Raw genomic sequence first — 21472 nt, 5'->3', positions numbered from 1 at the left:
CTGCATTTATTTCATGAAAAATACAGTTCAAATACAGTAATATTGTGAAATATTACAATTTAAAATAATCTTTTGATTTTAAAATATTTTGTAATTTATTCCTATGATGGCAAAGCTGAATTTTCATCATCATTAATCCGGTCTTCAGTGTCACATGATCCTTCAGAAATCATTCTAATAGGCTGATTTGCTGCTCAAGACACATTTCTTATTATTATCAATGTTAAAAACTGTTGTGCTGCTTAATATTTTTGTTAAAACTGTGATACATTTATTTCAGGATTTTTTGATGAATAGAAAGAATAGCATTTATTTGAAACGGAATATTTTTGTAAATATCTTTACTTTCACTTTTGATCCTTTTAATGCATACTTGCTAAGGTATAAATTTGTTGTTTTGAAAAAAAAAATTACCAGTAACACTTTAGTTTAGGGTCCAGTATGAACTAGTTGCTTATTAGCATGTATATTGTAGCATGTTTATTATTAGTACTTATAAAGCACATATAAATGCCATATTCTACATCCCTTAATCCTATCCAATACTTAACCTTACTAAATAAGCAGTAATTAAGAGTTTATTGAGACAAAGGTTGTAGTTAATAGTTAATAGTGAGAATTGGCCCCTAAACTAAAGTGTGACCAAAAAATCTTACTAAAACCCTAAAGTTTTGAAAGGCATTGTACATTGACAATCTCCATCTAATTGATGATCAGTGAGATAGAGATTAGATTGGGAGAGGTTTACTATGTGCGAGACGGGCAGACAGTATCAAAACAGCAGCTGTGCTACAGAAAATCCTACAGACACACATCATCCATTAATAACTACACACATAAATCCCTCGATTCAGCATAAAAACAGAACTCCCGCAAAGAAGGAGTTTAAAAAGCAATGATCCAAACGTGGCGGTAATTGTGTTAATTCAGCGCTCCGAGTGGAATTCTCTTTCTGCGCGCTGCTGTGGGCCGGAGAGACTGTTGACTGTTACGGAATTCCTGGTGTGGTTTTTATGGGCTTCCATTGAGACGAACGCTTCCACTATTCCACCCATAAACTTCCTGCTCGTTCGCGCTTGTTGTTTTTAACTGGAGCTCAATTCGGGCCAGATGTGGAGCAGCCAGTCAATCTTTTCATGTATTAGTTTATTTGCATGTAAGAGCATTGAATGACAAGATGGGCAAGTGGATGCCAAAATGCACGGACAAAATTATTTACAATCTGAATGAGGTAACAGCAATCCCCAAAATCCTAGAGCAAAAGGGTCCAGTCAGGATTTGGCCTGGGGTAACAGCCAGTGAGATTTGCCTTGGCACAAACACTGATGAGGGTGAACACAGAGAGATTCCTTCTACTGTCTGTGGCATTGTGTGCCATTATAGACACCCTCACTGCACAGTGACTGATGATGCCAATCACACACTGCCACCCAAAATGCCATGTGAGTACAGAAAAAAGTCCCGTCTGAACTTAAATGGCTCAGCTTTCTCTCTTTTTTTCTTTTTCTCCTTCTCAGAGGCTGGAACTCGGTCAAACATGCCTTAGTGCTGACGTGGGACGGCTATGGGAACATGCTTTCATACCCAAGGCTCTTATTCTCTGCGAAGAGCTTTACTGGTGGGCTTATTCAAACAGGCGGGAGAGAAGAAATCCTAAAACTTGTAAAAACTCAAACGTACCAGAACACTGCTGTTCAAGTACTATGATGCACGAGTGTTTAAAATACATTTAATCCAATAACAATAATTAGGCATCAATGAGGTTGATGTAAAATATCCGTTTATTTTCCTACTCCAGTTATTCAATGCCATCCGTAAACTTAACCAAAATGGGATAGGCTCTTTAGAAGAATTATTGTTAAAACCTGTCAGTTATGAATCATCAGCATGAGAACGCCTACACACAAAAAAAACATTGCTGTTAAACTGATCTTGAATGGAGTATATTCAGTCATGTTCTTTAAAGAAAGAATAAAATCACAAGAATACATTACAAATAATACAAATCATTAATTTTTGGGAATTTGCATTTGATGAATTCTTCATTCTAATTCTAAATATCTAATGAGTTCTGAGCAAAGCAAAATTAGCAAATTATCCTCCCTGAGAATATGATTTTATTATATGTGCTGTCAGTGGCCTTTCTTTCCCTATAAGAAAATGAATATCTGATCAAATTGAACAAGATAGCTTGGCATAGGAGGAGGTTAATGTATGGTACTTTAAAACAGGGGTTTTCAAACTTTCGGAGACTCCGAGGGGGCTGAAAGGGAGTACTTGGGGTCCATGAAAAAGTTATAGAGGAAAAAAAAAACTGTAAAAAATGCAAAAATAATAATACAGAGAGAAAATAAAAAAAGGAAATGTATTAAAATACATAAAAATAAAAGGTATTAAAATAATAATACATTGATTTAATAAATAAATAAATTACAGTATTTTTGTAGACAAAAAAAAAACAGTGTAAAAGAACCTAAATATTTCCCACATATTATTTCCACTTATTTATATAATTTTTTCACAGTATAAATGGGGTCTTTATACATGAATATATATACTGCCTTTTAAAATGGCACAAGGATGATTATATTTAGGGGGTCTGTGGAATCTAAAAAACTGAAAACCCCTACTTTAAAAGAGAGCACAATTACTTTTGTTTAGGGGAAAAATCTAATAAACTGATTATTATTATTATTATTGTAGAGTTCAGGTAAATTACCTTAAACCAGACCTATAGCTCAACACAAAAATGTGTAACATTTATTAAGATTATGTTCAGCTTGCATCATTTAGCCTACTTGTGCTCAAAACCCATAGGACTACTTTCCGTGGAACACAAAAGGAGTTAGGCAGAATGACAGCTTTAGTCACCATTCACTTTATGATGCAAAAAGATGCAATGAACGGCGGCTAAGGTTGTCATTCTGCCCAACATCTCCTTTTGTGTTCCAAGGAAGGAAGAAACTTGTAAAGGGTTGGAATAATGGGTAAATTATGACAGAATGCTCATTATTTGAGAAAAAAAAAAAAAAAAAAAAAAAAACTAGCCTATCTCTTTAAGGCATCTGCTGATGGCAAATGTATATAGTCGATCTGTGTGATCTCCATCAGGGAGACAATGGCGTCATATCTACAACACGATATTATCCACGTGTTTCTATTCAAATTGATTTACAAACATAAAATCATATTCATTTTTTAAAATAAGGCATACGGTGGGTTTTGTTGGTTTGGCTCAGTCTGCCTTAAAGGCTTATAAAAGGGGGGGGGGGGGGGGGTGCAAGTGTCAACAGTTTTATAAAAGGGACAAGTGTTAAAAAGAAGCAATGCCATGAATAGACTATTAGGAGAATGTGAAATTAATTTAACATTCAAAACAATGTAAAAATACTTAACGATACGTTGGCGGTTGAACAATTCGGTCTGTGGGCAAAGGAAACATAACCTGGACGATTCAGGAGCACCGCAGACAAAGGAATGCACGCGCAGCTCAAACTGCTGCATCACCTAATTTCAAATGCCTTCATTACAATGATTCATTCAGACGCTTGTCAACACACTCACACTCAATAACCGGAATTAATTAATTAAATGAACTGAATCAAGTCCAAAAGAAAAATATATTGGTCTATATATTTATATTCATATATAGCCTATAATTATTGTCCAGGAATCCCACCATAAAATCATCCTTCCGGTTCATGCCTATTATTAATTATTATTATCGAGTGGCTTTTTGTGTCAATGTGTGGGAATTAGTGATTTAAACATATAAGAATAAAACCGCTAAGTCATTCGTAACAACTTAACCAAATCACACACACACACACACACACACAAAAACATCTATTTTACAGATATTTTTCTACAATAGCAGAAAAGAGTAGGCTAATTATCACATCGCATTCCCGAATGCGCGCTCGCGCTTATTACACCCACCTTTGCCGGGTGTCCGTTAAATTAGTCATATTATTCAAGGCGGAACTTAACGTGATAATGCGAAACACCTGCATCATAGAGTGCAGTTCATTGAGTTTGTTCATCATCATTGAGGGAAGACCGGAGATCCAGCATTCCAGCGTGCGCGCGCTGAAAACGCTCCCTCGTTCCTTTAAATGGTAGTCGAGACGTTTGCATTGGCTGCTGAACCAAATAAGGCTCGCCGTCCCTTACACAGCAAATATGCGGCTGGTTTTATGGGGATTAATCAGAGTGTGTAATGCAATGGCTGTGGTTTGCATCAGAGATGTGCTGCGCAGAACAAAGACAGCTTGCTTCCCATTTTTACAACCCACTGCAGTAAGCACATTTCCCAACCAGCCGTGTATTTTTTTAGCCGATCGCTCTTTAAAAGAGATGAGCTAATATTTGCAGCGCTTGCTCTCTATATTAAACACTCGTGTGTAATGATGATAATAATAACAGATAAAAAATTAAGCTTTTTTAAAATCAAATAATGTTAGGTATATTAAACGTTGCGAAATTTATTAAACAACTGAGATAAAAAAAAATAACAACCCACTTTAATTCTCAACTCCATTCATTGGGACGGAAAGGAGGCGGGAATCTACACCGGGGGTCTCCGTCGTTGTTATGATCGGTCAAGGCCAAGTGACAACTTCTTTTCTTTAAGCGAAAACAAGCCATGCCTGACCCCTCCTCCTCCTCCCCCCGGGATCGCAGTGCATCCCACTACTAGCAAACACACTCAAACTATTGTCACTGCTGCACAACAGGATGTGGTAACATTACGTTAAAACAGGAGTGTGTTTTCAGCTGAAGTAACCCCTGACAGGCATGCGGTCTAGTTTTTCCCTTTCTGTGATATTTGCCTGTATAACGTGAAACAAAGGCTCCAAGTACTGTGAAACAGCCCACTCAAAAACAAGTTTGACTCTCCGTTTCCATTTACGACAGATGAACCACATGTAACGCACAGGAGGCATGGATAGAACAATTATAAAAATCATGCAACTCACCTTCAGCCTAGTTTTTTTTCCCTTGTGATGCCCTTTTGTCCGTTTAGCAAATTTTTTTTTCTCACATGATGACTTCCTTGCAGACTCCTAAAGTCCCCGGGCTGCAGGGAGATCACGTTTTTGCGGTGCACTCTTACAATAATTATTTTTCTTTAAGGGAAAAAAAATCACGTTTATGGTTGTAACAGTGTTTTAAACGCGTGTGTGTAAATGTGTGTGTGGTGATCTCTGCAGCGTGCGGCTCCGTCTCCTCTGTTTGTTACACTCGAATGAAACGCCTACTCTCAATCGCTACATTGTTGACATTCGCGTACTGACGTCATCCCACCCCTCATTCACAACAGCGCTGCGCTGCGCATTACGTTGCTGCCTCCAGTGGCAAGGCACTTTACACCAAATATTTGCGCTGCTTCGGTTCGCGAATTGGAGTAGCGGGGGAAAGCGATGTTTGTTCCGACGCCAATTTCACGAGTACAGGCTGATCCTAGACGAGGACTGGGACCCACGTCTTGAGAGACTTTCACATAGAATACATACAGATTGAAACTGACTTGCGGTTTGAAATGCGGTACATCATTTTCTGCCATGCTGTTGTGTTTTCGCTTATTGTAATAGCCCTATCAAGTAAGTTTATTCAAATATGGGTGTGTGCGTGTGTAGGCTATATATACACACACAGTAGTGGCCAAAATTGATGTCAGAAGGGGATTGGTTTGGGGATTTGTTTTTAATGACCCCTGCGAGTTTGATTAAATCATCAAAATATAAGAAAACTACTTTATTTTTTTGAATATTTTAAATGAGTTAGGACCAAAACTAAACTTGGTTAAAGTTGGCCTATTTATCTGACAAAATTATTTTTTAAAGATAATTTTAAAAGGGGGTAAACTTAACTACAGCTACATGTTTTATTTTACTATGCAAAAAAATAATAATAGAAAAACAAAAATAAAATCTCAAATTAGTCTATTAAATACATTTTTATTTGTTTTACTTTTGTTAAGATTCTTTTACAAGTGAGTATTTTTCAGTGTTTATTTTTGAAAGTCAATTAAAATATAGGCACATACATCTTTAAGTGTTGGTATAAAAATTGAATAAACAATTGAATATTTCCTCCACTGTTATTAAATAAATAAAGTAACAAAACAATTCAGGCAATGCAAATGATATAAGATAAAGCAAATGTGACAACTTGCCTTGTCCTGATATTCATAAAAAATGCTCCTGTCCTGTGAAGTTCAACCTTTCAGTTAAAATCTACCTTCATTAGTTGACTCTTGAATGAATTAATGCCCGTGTGATTAATTTATGTTATTTGTATTGCAAAAAATACGAAAATGTTAAAAGTGTTTTAAGACAACATACAAAATACATACAAAACACTGGCACAAAAAGATAATAGTTATAAAGGTATTGTAGGTAGAAATCCACAAAAATACTTTTTGTCCAAATTTGTTTAAACTGTCTTTATATATCAATGCATAATTAAAATGTAAGTACTATGGAAAAGAAATTATAAAAATCGAGTGTCTGTAGTCCTCTCAGGACTGCAATAAACACAGCTCATTAATCCATTAACTGCCACCCCCTCCCTTCTCGGCTCCTTCCAAAGCCACGCCCCCAAAACAAATGAACACTTGATCCCGGCCGTTTATGGCAAGCCGTTTTAACTTTTATTCATTTCCAGGATATGAATTCTTGATATCAACAATTCAATTGTTGATATCAACAATTACATTTTTGATATCAACAATTTAATTCTTGATATCTGTAATTGTATTTTCACTAGTGAAATGTCACCCATAGGCTGCCATTCAAAATTAATTGTTGATATCAACAATTGATTTCTTACTAGTAGAAATATAATTTTTCATATCAATAATTACATTGTTACTAGTAAGAATGTGAATTCCTGATATCAATAATTCAATTGTCACTAGTTGAAATGTCTATTCTTGATATCAACAATTTAAAATTTAGTAAAAACTTTTATTTTTCTATATCTGAAAATGTATTTCTGATATCAATATTATTTCAGATATCTAAAATGGCTTTCTTACTAGTAACAATCACATTCATGATATCAGAAATTAACATAGTCACTAGTGAAAATGGAATTATTGATATCAAAAATGAACATTGTTACTAGTAGCAATTCAATTGTTGATATCAAGAATATACATTTCAACTAGTGACAATTGAATTCTTGATATCAAAAATAAAGGTTTTTACTAGTAAGAATTGTATTTCTGATAATATTGGAATTGCAACTAGTAAGAAATCAATTCTTGATATCAACAATTGATTTGGAATGGCAGCCTATGGTGACATTTCACTAGTGAAAATTCAATTACAGATATCAAGAATTATAGTTTTTACTAGTTGAAATACAATTCTTGATATCTAGAATGAGCATTTTAATGAGTAAAAATGTAATTGTTGATATCAAGAATTAGCATTGTTACTAGTGGAAATGTAATTTCTGATATCAAAAAATGCCATTGTTACTAGTATAAATCTAATTCCTGATATCAATAACTATAATTTTAACTAGTTAAAATTGAATTGTTGATATCAAGAATTCATATCCTGGAAATGAATAAAAGTTAAACGGCTTGCCATAGCCGTTCGCTCAGCTGGAAGAGTCGGAGGTGTTTACCAGCTTTACCAGATGTAGTGACATCATGTCAGAATCACAGGTAATAAATTAACTAACTTTATCAGTATGAATATAAACAATTAACATGGCTGTTAGTACTCACTATCAAGCTAGCATATCGATACTGGTAAAGTTTAAAATATTTTACTAGCTCGTAACGGAATCAAACTCAATATAAGGCAAAGCTATAAATAGCTTCATTGATGCACGTTTGCCGTTACTATCAGTTACACTGTGATGAAGGTGAATTTGTAAGATTCATAACATAAGATTGTTCACAGATAAACTGAGTAACATGCACTCAAACACCTTCTCACAACTGCATTGCAGACCCAAGATAATATAACACACACACACACACAACATATTGTATAGCACATACAGATACAACATAAAGACATTATAGGTAAACATATGTAGAGCATATAACAACAAACCAAACGTTAAAAAACGGAGCAGGTAGAGTTCACAGTGAAAATAGGAACAAAGTTTAGGCAGAGGGTAAAGCTAGGTATAAAAATAGATCCCCTAAACTTTTTAACCTAAAGTTAGATTTGGCGAAATTAAACAAAACAGCTTTCAACTGCAGATAGGCCTATTGCTTATTTATCGTCTCAACCCTGACTCACTAACAGTAACGTTATACCAATCGACACCAAAGTTACACTGTCATAGCTAAGCCAGTACCGTTAGTTATGCTACGTTACGTTAGGTAGCTATATTAGGTAGCTACGTGTGATAGGCTACATGCTTCATGAAAAAATAAATGCCATCAAAATGAAAACAGCAAGATTACCTGTATGGCAAGCCGTCTTAGCTTAAATTGTACTCAGCCTTACTCGTTGTAATTGCATATTTACTAGTAAGAATTGAATTGGAGAGCTCTACAATTCAATTCTTACTAGTAAAAATACAATTGGAGAGCTCTCTAATTCAATTATTACTAGTAAGAATTACAATTGCAGAGCTCTCTAATTCAATTCTTACTAGTAAAAATTCCAATTAGAGAGCTCTACAAATACATTTTTACTAGTCATATGTCTCCATTGACTTCCATTCATTTTTAATTAGAGCTCTCTACTTGAATTGTAACTAGTAAAAATTACAATTTGAGAGCTCTCTAATTGCATTCTTACTAGTAACAATTACAATAAGAGAGCTCTCTAATCCAATTCTTATTAGTAACAATTACAATTACAGAGCTCTTTAACTCAATTCTTACTAGTAAAAAAAAAAACGATTTAAAGATATGTATAATTGCAGAGCTCTGCAATTGCATTCTTACTAGTAACTACTGAATTAGAGAGCTCTCTAATTGGAATTGTTACTAGTAAGAATTGAATTAGAGAGCTCTCTAACTGAATTGTTACTAGTAAGAATTGAATTAGAGAGCTATCTAATTGTAATTTTTACTAGTCATAATTAAATTAGAGAGCTCCGTAAATAAAAATGAATGGAAGTCAATGCAGACATATGACTAGTAAAAATTCATTTGTAGAGCTCTCTAAATCAGTTTTTACTAGTAATAATTGCATTAAAGAGCTCTCTAATTGTAATTGCTACTAGTAAGAATTTAATTGTAAAGCTCTCTGCTTGATTTCTTACCAGTAAAAATGCAATTACGATGAGTAAGGGTGGGTACAATTTAAGCTAAAACGGCTTGCCATATACCTGTCCAGCAGAAATAAAGCCATCATGGAGTCACTTTTCAGCCCCTTGAGATCCCTCAGTTGTCGCCACCGCTGGAAAGCCACGCCGATATTGACTCTCGTATGATTTCTTTATTTATCCAAAGACTTTTTGTTCATAGCCTTTTCAAATATTGTCTTCCTTTTTTTAACTTCTTTGACTTCGCTGCCTCTATATGCAGGTAACGTTACTGAGAATTTTGACTGTTCTTTCTCTGCCATAATTGTTATTACTAGCTTCCGTGCCTCTTCAAACGGGTGCGCGCATTTGGGCTATCAGCAGAGGTGGTATCCATGGTAGCGAGGGAGAGTGACAGTCGCCCCAGCCAATCATTTCTTTCGTCCCGAATGGAATAATGAGCTGTGTTTATTACAGTCCTGAGAGAACTACAGACACTCGATTTGTTATAATTTTTTTTCCAGAGTACTTACATTTTAATTATGCATTGATATATAAAGACAGTTTGAAAAAATTTGGAAAAAAGTATTTTGGTGGATTTCTACCTACAATACCTTTAATGCAATAATAATAATAAGCTATATTTATTGTTTTAAACTTCCAAGTACTAGAGAGCTGAGATGACTTTGCAGCATATGCAAATAATTCCAGCATGCTTTGTGCCAAACCATCCTACTTACTGTTTGTACAAGAGTGCTTCAACTGAAAATGTTCTCATTTCTAATGTAGAATCCTTCCCCTAGGGAGCATGCATGTAATTATGAATTATCTAGCCGCCACAGACAGTTAATTTGTTTTTCTTTTTTTATAATTCAGGGCTCCCCATCACAATGTGGAATTTAGCGTACACGGAATTGAGTAGTTGCTAGATTTTGAAAATAAATAGAAAGTTATTAAATAAACAAACAAACAAACAAACGGAATATACCGTAGCTTCTGCTGATGTGTCCTTATCAAGTTACGCTTTTCTTCCACCTTAAGAACATCATCTAGTGCTCTTAACTTAATAATATTAAAGTTATTGTATGATTCCAGAGCAAAATAATTTAAACGTAATCTTCCACAGTGCACTTTACATATAAACCATTCCTATTAGTCTTTTTTATAGAAGGATCAGAACACTTCAATCATTTATGGTGTTGACTGTTTCACAAGAAGCATTTTACAAGGATTAAATGTACACATACGAAAGTGCCAAGGAGTTCAAGAAGCATTCCTGCACTTTGTGACCTTTCCCTGTGGTCTTGTCCCTGGGGCCCCACTGTGCCGTCGGATTGACTGAGTGACTGATTTAAGGCAGACCATCAAAGTCATGGGACTTTTGATTCCCACCATCGCTCTATGGACAAACTGACAGGTAGGGACGTAGATAACTTAGACTTTGCAGTTTGGACGGGGCCATTTATTTCACTAACTAACCTACAAGTGAGAGAAAGTGCCCTCACTGGTGCTAAAACAAACAAAAAACACCAAATCTACAATTACCACTTCAACACAGTGTCATATCTAAGACTCGAATGGAGCGCTTGCGGAATTAATTTCTCTAAATCTCCTCAAGCAAGACAGTGGACAAGTACTGACACGTATGGATGCAAATGTACAGTATATGGTAGAAAGCACATGTTCATATACTCAATTTAAAAATAACGGTTTACTTTGAATATATTTTAAAACGTAATTATACTTGTGCTGGCAAAGCAGAATTTTCAGCATCATTACTCCAGTATCAAACAATAATGAAAACATTATGCTGCCTAATATTTTTGTGAAAACCATGATCATTTTTTCAGGATTCTTTGATCATAGTTCAAAAGAACAGCATTTGGAATATGCAATCGTATGGAAAATTTTCTCATTGCCATTTACCTTATTTTTATGGAATTGTACCATCCATACAAAACCTAGCGGGAAGTTTCTAATACTAAATATCTTATTTAGCTCTGCAGGACAGTGGCCCTCTAGGAGCAAGATTGGACACCCCTGGTTTAAGAGCTTAAAGTTCTTTTTTATAAAGCGTATCGGAAAAGATCATCAGAGTTCTGTACAGGAAGAGCTGCTAAACAGTTGCATGAAAATTGCTAAATAAGTGGTTTTATTGTTCTGGTTGAAGTTTGCAGAGGTACAGCGCAATATCAGACGACATGTCAAATCCCGCAAGCTGCCGAAAGGGATGAGTCATAACAGTAAGGACTGGTGTAAAATCAAAACAGGCCCCCTGAAACAGTCGAATGCACAACAGTCGGCCACACTTGATGACTCATTTCGGAGAAGATTAATTGACTTTGCGGTCACAGCAGTGCAATACGGTGCCAAATGACATCCCTATATTGACTTGCTAAGGTGCGAGGCAAGCCCCGACAGAGACACAAAGACGTAAACTCTGAGGCCAGCCAACGAAGCAGTTCAAGAAAAACGCTACGAGTACGTCAATCGCTTCTTCCCCAACAGAGCCTCGGGGAGCAGGCTAACCGCCATTCACAACACAGACACCACACAGATATTAACAACAGCTCAGGTTACCTACAGGACAGGTAACACTTCCCCCCTGAGAACGCTGCACATGTCTGTGCACACAGGACGTACACTTTCACCCAACACATACTTAATTCACGTGCAGGCTTAGAGAGAGAGAGAGAGAGAGAGAGAGAGAGAGAGAGAGAGAGAGAGAGAGAGAGAGAGAGAGAGAGAGAGAGAGAGAGAGAGAGAGAGAGAGAGAGAGAGAGAGAGAGAGAGAGAGAGAGATAGAGAGAGAGATAGAGAGAGAGAGATAGAGAGAGAGATAGAGAGAGAGAGATAGAGAGAGAGAGAGAGAGAGAGAGAGAGAGAGAGAGATAGAGAGAGAGATAGAGAGAGAGAGATAGAGAGAGAGAGAGAGAGAGAGAGAGAGAGAGAGATAGAGAGAGAGAGAGAGAGAGAGAGAGAGATAGAGAGAGAGAGAGAGAGAGAGAGAGAGATAGAGAGAGATAGAGAGAGAGAGAGAGAGAGAGAGAGAGAGAGAGAGAGAGAGAGAGAGAGAGAGAGAGAGAGAGAGAGAGAGAGAACAATAAATTAAAAAGAGATTGTTCTTTTTTTATTGTAAAAAAACGGTCAAGCTCCAAAAAGGTACCATACTATACTTCTGAAGTTATACAATAGATTAAATCCAAGTCATTATTGACTGAATATTTTGACCTCTTATTGGCCTGTTCATGAGAGAAGTAAGAAAATCTTGTGAGAAAATCATTTTTTTGGAATGGGATCTTTTCAGGTAATCCAGTTCACAAACCTGAACTGAGTGACTTTGTTCGATCTGGTCCTTGAGTTTAACAACCCGAATAAGGTAGTATAAGTAAGCAAAACTGGCAGATTTTTATTTTTTTCTTATACATTTTAATTGTTCTGAACCTGAAATGTTTGAGTACACTAATTCATATATTTAACTTAAAACTTTCATGTAATCTCAATGTGAACACTTTTATTAATATAAACTTAGCTAGCTTCAACAAGCTAGTTTGCTAACATACTAAGTTGTTGACACATTAACATATTAACAATAGTTTGTTATGCAGAAGCACTTGCTGGATGAGTGCAGCAATATAAAAGTAGTATTTGCTCTCAAATTAACCTGCATGCAGCACTTGTCACCATGATGATAACTATCCTAAAACCAACATTAACAGAAATTCTTCTAAATTAGCCTAAAAAAAACATTAATCACTACTAAATCACCCACTTAACATTAATCTTGCACACCAAAAAACATTATATTAGACTTAATTTTAGCATTTACTCTCCCTTTCGAGTGCCATCTGTAAAGCATGCTGGGAAATACACATCCCAGCCATTTCAGTTTAACTTAAGTTCATCTAAATTAAAAGAAATTTCATTCAACTCAAAACAATGAAACAGTTCAGTTTACTTAAAATATATCAGTTCTGTGTACTTGAAAGAAAAAGAAAGTGCTAAATACTCATAAAAGTTAATTTGACTGAACTAATTAGTTTAATTTAAGTTTGTAGTTTTTTTACTTTAAATGTTTTTTCCTATTAAGGTCCACGTAATTATGTCTAAACTTAACAGTACAAAATCCTAACGCGTTGTCTAAACACAAACCATTTATGGTAAGTAAAAAATTCTTACATCCAGAGGGTGGCATTGAGTGCGACACCAACTGCCATTTTGCCCTAACTTAATGTGATTGTGTTCAATCTGCTTAAATATATGTAAAATTTAAGTTTACTTAATCCGTTTATGTTGGATTACCGGTACATGATTGATTTGTGTTGCATTAACTGAAACTGGGCGGTGCTTGTTAGTCCCCAGCATGCTTTGCATATGGTTGAATTAAGAGAATAAATGTTAAAATTAAGTGTTTTTTTTTTTGTTGAGAAAATTAGAAAAGGGGAAGACTTGATAGTGTGTAATTGTGTTTAATGTTCAATTACATTGGAATTATCAGAACCATTTAAATTACAGTGGGTTACCATTGTGAAGAAGAGTGGAGCATTTTGTTTCACTGTAAACTGATTTAATTATTTATTACTGCTTTGGTTGAAGGAGCATGTAAATCTTAGCATTTAAGAAGCTAATATATGCTACTGCTAACAAATTGCTAGCTATAATTATCAATTTAACTATGTGTCACTAAAATAAATTAAATATGAATGGATGAATGAATATATAAAATTTCTGAATCATGTCAGGAAGCCTTTAAAAATTCACTTTGAGACAACTTAAATTGGGTCGCTTAAAATGACTTAATTCCATGATGTTGAAGTTACATGAACAAATTATGTTTGTTTAATGTAACCCAGTTATGTGGAACCTGTTGACGAAAAAAAATTAATTAAAGCCAACATAATATTGTTGGCTTATATTGTGTATGGAGTGTAGTGTGCAGTGTTGTTTTAGTATTATATACTATTATAGTAATTTCTTAGCCTGGCTAACGTCTGACCCAGTCTCATTGAGACGTGGGTCTGGGAACCACATGTTCTTTTTCTCGTATCTAGACCATGGACTCCAGACTGCCTAGCAGCGTGAGGTACTAGTACTTGAGGTACTAAGGCGTGAGCGTGAGGTACTAAGGCAGAATGGGGAGACCCAGACTAGTCATTTTTAGCTTTATTTGTAATTTTATATTTTCCTTTCAATTTTAGTTAAGTTTTAGTTATGTGCATTTGCCATTTAAAAAAATATATTTCTAGCGTTAGTAATTTTAGTAGCCTACTTTAACTTGTTTATTTTAATTGCCAAATTGAATTTTTTTTTTTTTTTTGCCGTTTAAGATGCACCTGCTTCACTGGAAAGCAGAAATGAAATCAAATAAATAATTTTATTTTATATTTTAAATTATTTCATTTTATCTCGCATGCCTCCGGACCAGCACATTATTTAAAATTTCTGAAGAAAGAAAGACAGAGGTTTTGAATGACATCAGAGTGAGTGAATGATGACAGAACTTTCATATTTGGGTAAACTAATCCTTTAAGCTTCTCTTTTGGCAGGGGTCTATTCAAATTCTGGACAGAGAGTTGTTACTCTGCAGAACATCTTCAGACATTCAGATGTAAGACAGAACTTCCATGCTTGACAGGTTGTTATTGTTCATTTGTCAGCTGAAGCCAAGAGTGGGTGTTTATAAGTGGGGTGGGGGGGGGGGGGGGGTGTTAAAGGTTGTTTTAGAGTTCAAACCAGAGCCAAACCAATAGTGTTGTTCTTGGCTTTAGACACTGCGTTTCTTGATCAGCCACATCTTGTACTGAGAGCAAACCAACCAGTCAAACAATGACAGCATTGTGTTTACTTATTTAGCTTTGTGATGAGGTTTATGTGAAAAATGAGAGTGCACGGAAAAGGAAATTACATTTGTACTAGATTTATAAGTGATGGATCATAAGAAAAATCTTGATATCAAAATCTTTTTTCCTCCAGGAGGATACTTTCAAAATGCATTCACTTGTTTTTTGTCAACCCCCCTTCCCCCCCAAAAACAAAACCTTATTAGATAACAGATGGCTATTCTAAAAATAATTACAGCACATGAGTGCACTAAGATCAGCGTAACAAGAGATCTAATCCATTTGTACACATTAGAGAACTTTTGCACACTACAATGAAGTGCAGAGACAGGAACAATGGCCTGGCCATTGAAAAAAATCATTTGTGCAGTTTATAAACAATTTGAATCTGTAAACTCAGATGGTTTAGTATGTATACGTCTAAATACAAGAAATATCCATAATTGATGATTTAGCACAAAAAGAACCACAATAATTTGCGCTGTGCTGGAAACAAAGCTTGAAAACACCTCACCACAGAGCCATGTGAGAGTGTTGCTGTTCAAAGGTGTTGTTGTGATACCGCTGACACCCTACGAGCTGAAGAAATTATGGATCGTACACTCAATCTCATATTAATTAAAAATATCAAAGCTTCTTCACAGAAAACATTTTCCTTTAAAAAAGTTAGAGGCCCTTGAGAATGTTTAAGTGCATAAATTAACATCCTGTTAGCTCATAATGCCTGAAGATGATAAAGCTACGCAAACAGGATACAGTGATGCAGTACCAGGCTATCATCATCTCCCCATGTGGTCTGCTAGTGTCTGTGTGCATTCAGCCCCTGTTAGCTGGATTAAATGGATGAAATCCTGTACATCCAGACTCTCTAATTAGATTTCTGTAGGTGAGCAGCTACAGTGCGCTCTCTGGGCCATGTCTGACTAAAAAGGAAACAAACGGGGTGTGCGAGGTGACTCATCAGTTTTGAAGCAGAGAGTCTGGAGCTCCTGTGCTGTGCGGGGAGATGTTCATCACTCCACATGCTCAAAGCCATTACCTTTCCACCCACACCATTTCGCCCACTCACATACACACAGGCGATCACAACAATAGAGCTGGTTGCACTTCTCCCCCTTTCTCACAGAGTCGAATAATCTTTCAGTCACTCACGTTTACCTTCATTGAATTTAAGACTTTTTTTCTGAATAAAACAGTCGTGCAGTCCGTTTCTTTAATGTGCTCCATCGAGAATGCAACAGCACTGGGGCTTTTCCCTGTTTGCATTGCTCTGCTTGTCTGTGTTTGTGCATTTCAGACTGCTCATTAGTGGTGGGGATTTTTTCAGTTTTTCAGCAGGTACATCGAACAAGGGACTTTTTCTTGATCATTGAATCATTAACTCAACCAATTCTTTCAAACACTGATTCATGAAAAAAAAAAAGATTTGCATATCCGCCCTGGATAGTATTCAAAATTAGAATTAGGTAAAGCTAGGGCTGGGCGGTATATCGAAATTGTACGATATATCGATATATTTTTTAGAAACGATATGGAATGAGGCAATACCATTTATATCGATAGGCTACAGTAGTTTGATATGAGCACATCTGAAATAGCGGAGGACGCAGTGTGAGCTGCTGCAGTGAAAATACATAGTACAATTTGTCCTAAACATGACACAATATATAGCCTATTAAAGGGCTTCAAAATAACTGGTAAGATATAGTTAACAAGATTAAAGCAGCTTGCCCTGTCAGATGCTCTGACATATAGTGTTGCTGACGTGCTTAACTTACATTTCACATGTATATTCTCCATCTGGAAATGTTAGAAAGTCAAACAAATATGTCCATTTCATTGTCAGTTGAGGGCAAGCCTTCTGCAAGTGAATCTCCGCTAAAATTCAAGCTTCCGTGAATGAGCGCTGCCAAGCACAATTGAATAGTAGCGCAATAATTCTGACTAAAACATACAATCGGATTGTTGATGGAAACTGAGTATTGTATCACTGAGAAACGTCCTGCGCGAGTTGTCCTTGCGATTGAGGTTCAGGTTGAATAACTAGTTCTTTCAATGTTTCGCGCTCAGATTGATATCGTAAAACGACGTCATCGTTCGTTACTGTCTTTAGTTTAAGGCAGAGCCATAACGTTATAGAGCAACTGTAATTCCTCACCATTAGCATTAAAAAGTTATGTCCTTCAGCAATCCGATGTGTATATTTCTAATTTGTTACGGTGAACATGCAGAATTGTATCAATACCGGTGCTAGCGAGCTGACTAACGACCAACATAAACATTGGTAAAACAAATCTAGCTCACTTTACTCAAAGTAACAGTTAGTGAGACCGACAGACAATCTGGATTAATATACATAGTTTTAAGTAAAAGTGCCCCATTTCAGTAAGAGAGTAATAACATGAGTTAACGCAGGGCTCTCAAGTTTTATCAAAAGTTTAGAGTGAGATTTAGGGGAGGAGCCACCAAATATTTGCAGCAGCGGTCCCTCGACCCAACCAAATTCGCTTCAATTTTTGCTAGCAGTTCAATTTTGCCTATTGTTCATAATTGACCAGCACAAATGGAAATTATAACAATTGTTAAATCTGATAAAAAGACAAATTCATCCAAATAAAATAAATAGTTATATTTAAAAAATACAAATTTATTGAAAAATAAAAATAAATTTGACCCCAAACAAGCCAGCTGAACATCAGTGCTCAATGTACATAACATTGTGTCATAACAACTTGCCCTGAGCATGTATGTCAAGACCCAAACCGGTCACCTTTACAGGGGTCATCGGATGCCCATTTTCCTCAAGTTGGTTAGATTCTTTTGGGTCTTCATGTAAAGTTTGTAACATACTTTGGTTAAAATTTCTCAATGGTTGTGTAAAACAACACCCTTTTTACCTCTTAAAAAACAGCTCTGTTCACAGTGACCCGTTTCGGTGCATGTCTCTTTAAATGATAATGAGCAACAACTTTTTGGGTTTTTGAGGATTAAAAAAAAAAGTGAATGGATTTTTTTCATTGCATGGGTGATTGTGCTGCTAAACATCAGCTCTCACCGTCTTTGATCACGGGCAAGAGATATCGTCCAGGAATCGTAAAATCAAAATGCTAAAAAAAAAAATGAAGATGTCCGCAAACCGCATTCATCAGATCGTGCTCTTTCAACTTCCACTCCGTGTGTGCGCGTGTTGTCGTCTAGTAACGAACGAGCTTGCAGCGGGAACACATAATTTACCCGGAAACAACTAATTCTAATTTCTGATTGGCTGGTAGCTAGCATTTAACTCTGTATAACTCGAGACAGATGCTATGAACTCGGCAGAGAACTTCCCTATGTTTGCCTGCGCCTCGTCCATTAATTGTATAGCGGGACGAGTTCCCTTACTCCTCAGCGTGAGAAATATAAGGTGTGGCGTGTGAACGGGTTGAAATGCGTGTGTCTCACGCCCAATGCGGAGACTTGAGAGCCCTGGTTAACGTTAGCCAGTTAGCAGGAGACCTAGGCTATATAAAACACAAAACTTGAACACTGGTAGAAAATACAAAAATAATTAGTCATACTTACAGGTTGTGATTCATCAATAATTAGTCATACTTACAGGTTGTGATTCTGAGGAGCAAGTTGATCCAAATAAACTTGGTACTGACCCATCTTTCTGGAGAGCCTTTTGCGAATCCCGCATTGAATTTGCATCACAGCCTCATCATTTGGAAGTGAAAATAAACCGAATTTATTTTCACAGCGGAGAGCACATCATCTTTACGACATGATATCTACACAAACAAACTGCAGCGAGATGATTGGCGGGCATTATGCAAATGTGGGAAATCGTGACGTATGAACTTCACGAAAATGCGAAATCCAAACGACTCGTTTGAGCGGTTCAGAGTCGACTCTTTCTTTTAAAATAAACGAACTATTTATGATGCACTTTCAGCTTTACAACTTTGCAGGCTGTTTATATTCACATACAGCTATATTACACACTGCATGAAAGGTAATTTTCAAAAATCCATGATAGGGACACTTTAACTTTTAAATTCATAGTTATGCAAACACATGAGGAGAGTCTCTGCATGAAAGAGGAGACACAATGGCAGATCAACTTGCTTCTTCATTTCTCTCCGATATGGTAGGAAATTAAATTAAATGAGGAGGATTTTATCTGTGACAAGATGATTAGTAATACTAAGCGGCAGAGCTGTCCGTTAAAGAGGCAATTATGACAAACTAGTAAAGCTTGCCTACTCTTCTGCTATACTGTACACTCTAAAGTATACTTTTTCTTCACAAAAATAGTACGTACTATTCGAAATCAGAACACGAAGAAAAATTTGTCAAATTTGTTATTACTTTAAAGAAAGTTAAGAAAAAGGAATATTAGGGCGTTAAAAAAAATAGCAGTGTCTGCATTTTTCTTTAGTCAAACATTTAAGGCAACATGACCTCTAAGTATTCTGATCCATGATTTGTTGTATGTGATAAATAGGCCCAACACCATAGTATGAGAAACATCCCCATATCATGATGCTTGTGCTGCCATGCTTCACTGTCTTCACAGTGTACTGTGGCTTGGATTCAGTGTTTGGGGGTAATCTGACAAACTTTCTGCGGCCCCTTGACCCAAAAAGAACAATCTTGCTTTAATCAGTCCACAAAATATTGTGCCATTTCTCTTCAGGCCAGTCAATGTGTTCTTTGGCAAATTGTACCCTCTTTAGCACATAATTTTTTCCAACAATGGGACTTTGCGGGGGCTTCTTGCCAATAGTTTGGCTTCACATAGGCGTCGTCTAATTGTAACAGTACTCACAGGTAACTTTGGATCTTCTTTGATAACCCTGGAGCTAATCATTGGCTTTGCCATTGTCTTTCATTGAGTCATTGCCATTTTGGCTATTCTTCGATCCTTTCCAATGGTAGTTTTCTGTTTTCTTCCACATCGTTCTGGTTTTGGTTGCCATTTTAAAGCATTTGATATCATTGTAGCTGAGCGGCCTATCATGTTCTGCACTTATATATTTCACCCTCTCCAATCAACTTTTTAATCAAAGTGTGCTGTTCTTCATAACAATGACTGGAACGGCCCATTTTACTCCGATTTTCAGAGAGAAATGCACTATAACTATGTACAGTACAGTTCTGCCTTTGTCCTTAAATAAGGGCCACTTGTTTGACATCAGTTTTTTCAGAATGAATAACCTCACTAATTGAACTCCACACTGCTATTATTTTGAACACACCCCTTTCAGCAAATGATTCAATTACACAGAATAAGCTGGATGCATGACATGACTGTTGGGTCTGTTGTTTTTCTATCACTTTCTACACCTACTAGTAAATTATTTGCCATGTAGAAATTTAATTTATACCAAAAACAGTGATTTATCTGGTTAGTGATGTTGGACTGCTATTATTTTGAGAACAACTGTATACCCGTGCGACTTTTGACTGACTGACTGACTGACTGACTTGTGATCCAGGGTCACACATGGCGTCATACTGAGAGAGCTGAAACGATCCAGTTGCCGCAACAAAACTGATTCTCAAAGTGTCATATATTTGTTGTTTTGTACTTGAAGAAACGGCTAATGTAAAAACCTGCCCGTGATGGTTTGTAAGACAAACCAGGGACAGGGACTCACAGTTTCAGTGTGTGAGAATGACACTGTTAAAATAGGGCCGACATCTCACATCTTAAACGTGCTGATTTGAATGAGGGGAAACATGCATCTTGTTAAAAAGATCTAAAGCATCTTATCAGCATACAAAAACCATTTAACAATTTCCATTAGGGACGAACTATTCACATTATGTGTCAGAAGATCATTTTTAATGTTCTCTCTCCTTTAGGTGCTAGAGGTAAAAAAAAAAATATATATATATAAAAAAGAAAGAAAGAATGAAACACCTCAGACTGTTGCACCAGCGCAAGTGAGATCTCTTTGTCTCCTCTGAAGGGTCTCGGAGGAGCTGTGCTCGCAAGCATGTGAAGAATCGCCCATAGCCACGTTTGAACAGGTCTGGCCAGGGAATCATTCTGATTAATGAAATAAGTTATCTGGAACACTGTGCAATTTATAGACTGATATACAGATATTATGACCCAAATTCTGGCCATTGCTAAAAACTGCAACCACCTCTACCATTCCTAGCCTATTTCCAGGCAGTTACCATGGTTACAGAGAGAATGAGAGGGGGAGAGGAAGAAAGAGAGAGAGAGATCTAATACAAATTTCAGAGAAACTTTGTCACCAACAAAAAAAGAGAATGATGCTGCATTTAAAATGAGTATTTCGAAGGAACGCCGCTGACAGAGCGTGCAAAACAAAAGCCTTGCTGTCTGCATAATGAATCACATTGCTATTAACAGCTCATATGATTTTATTGCATCAACTTCTAAC

General features: G+C 36.3%; 1 protein-coding gene across 3 annotated transcripts in view; it reads right to left on the bottom strand.

The window, feature by feature from the left end:
- Positions 1-18742, bottom strand: part of bach2b (BACH transcriptional regulator 2b) — a 117581-nt gene extending 98839 nt beyond the window's left edge. For 2 of the 3 annotated variants that reach the window (XM_077220685.1, XM_077220687.1), the window contains exon 1: positions 4980-5287. The gene's annotated coding sequence lies outside the window, so the exon portion shown is untranslated. Of the gene's footprint in view, positions 1-4979; positions 5288-18666 lie in introns of those variants that run through there. The other variant, XM_077220689.1, reaches the window with a different exon arrangement.
- Between the last annotated feature and the right edge of the window lie 2730 nt (positions 18743-21472).

This window comes from Siphateles boraxobius, unplaced genomic scaffold, assembly GCF_051911475.1.
Source record: "Siphateles boraxobius isolate OS27281-9 unplaced genomic scaffold, OSU_SipBor_1 8, whole genome shotgun sequence".
Lineage (NCBI taxonomy): Eukaryota > Metazoa > Chordata > Actinopteri > Cypriniformes > Leuciscidae > Siphateles > Siphateles boraxobius.
The sequence above is the reverse complement of the archived record's forward strand: the minus strand, read 5'-3'. Positions and strand labels throughout refer to the sequence as shown.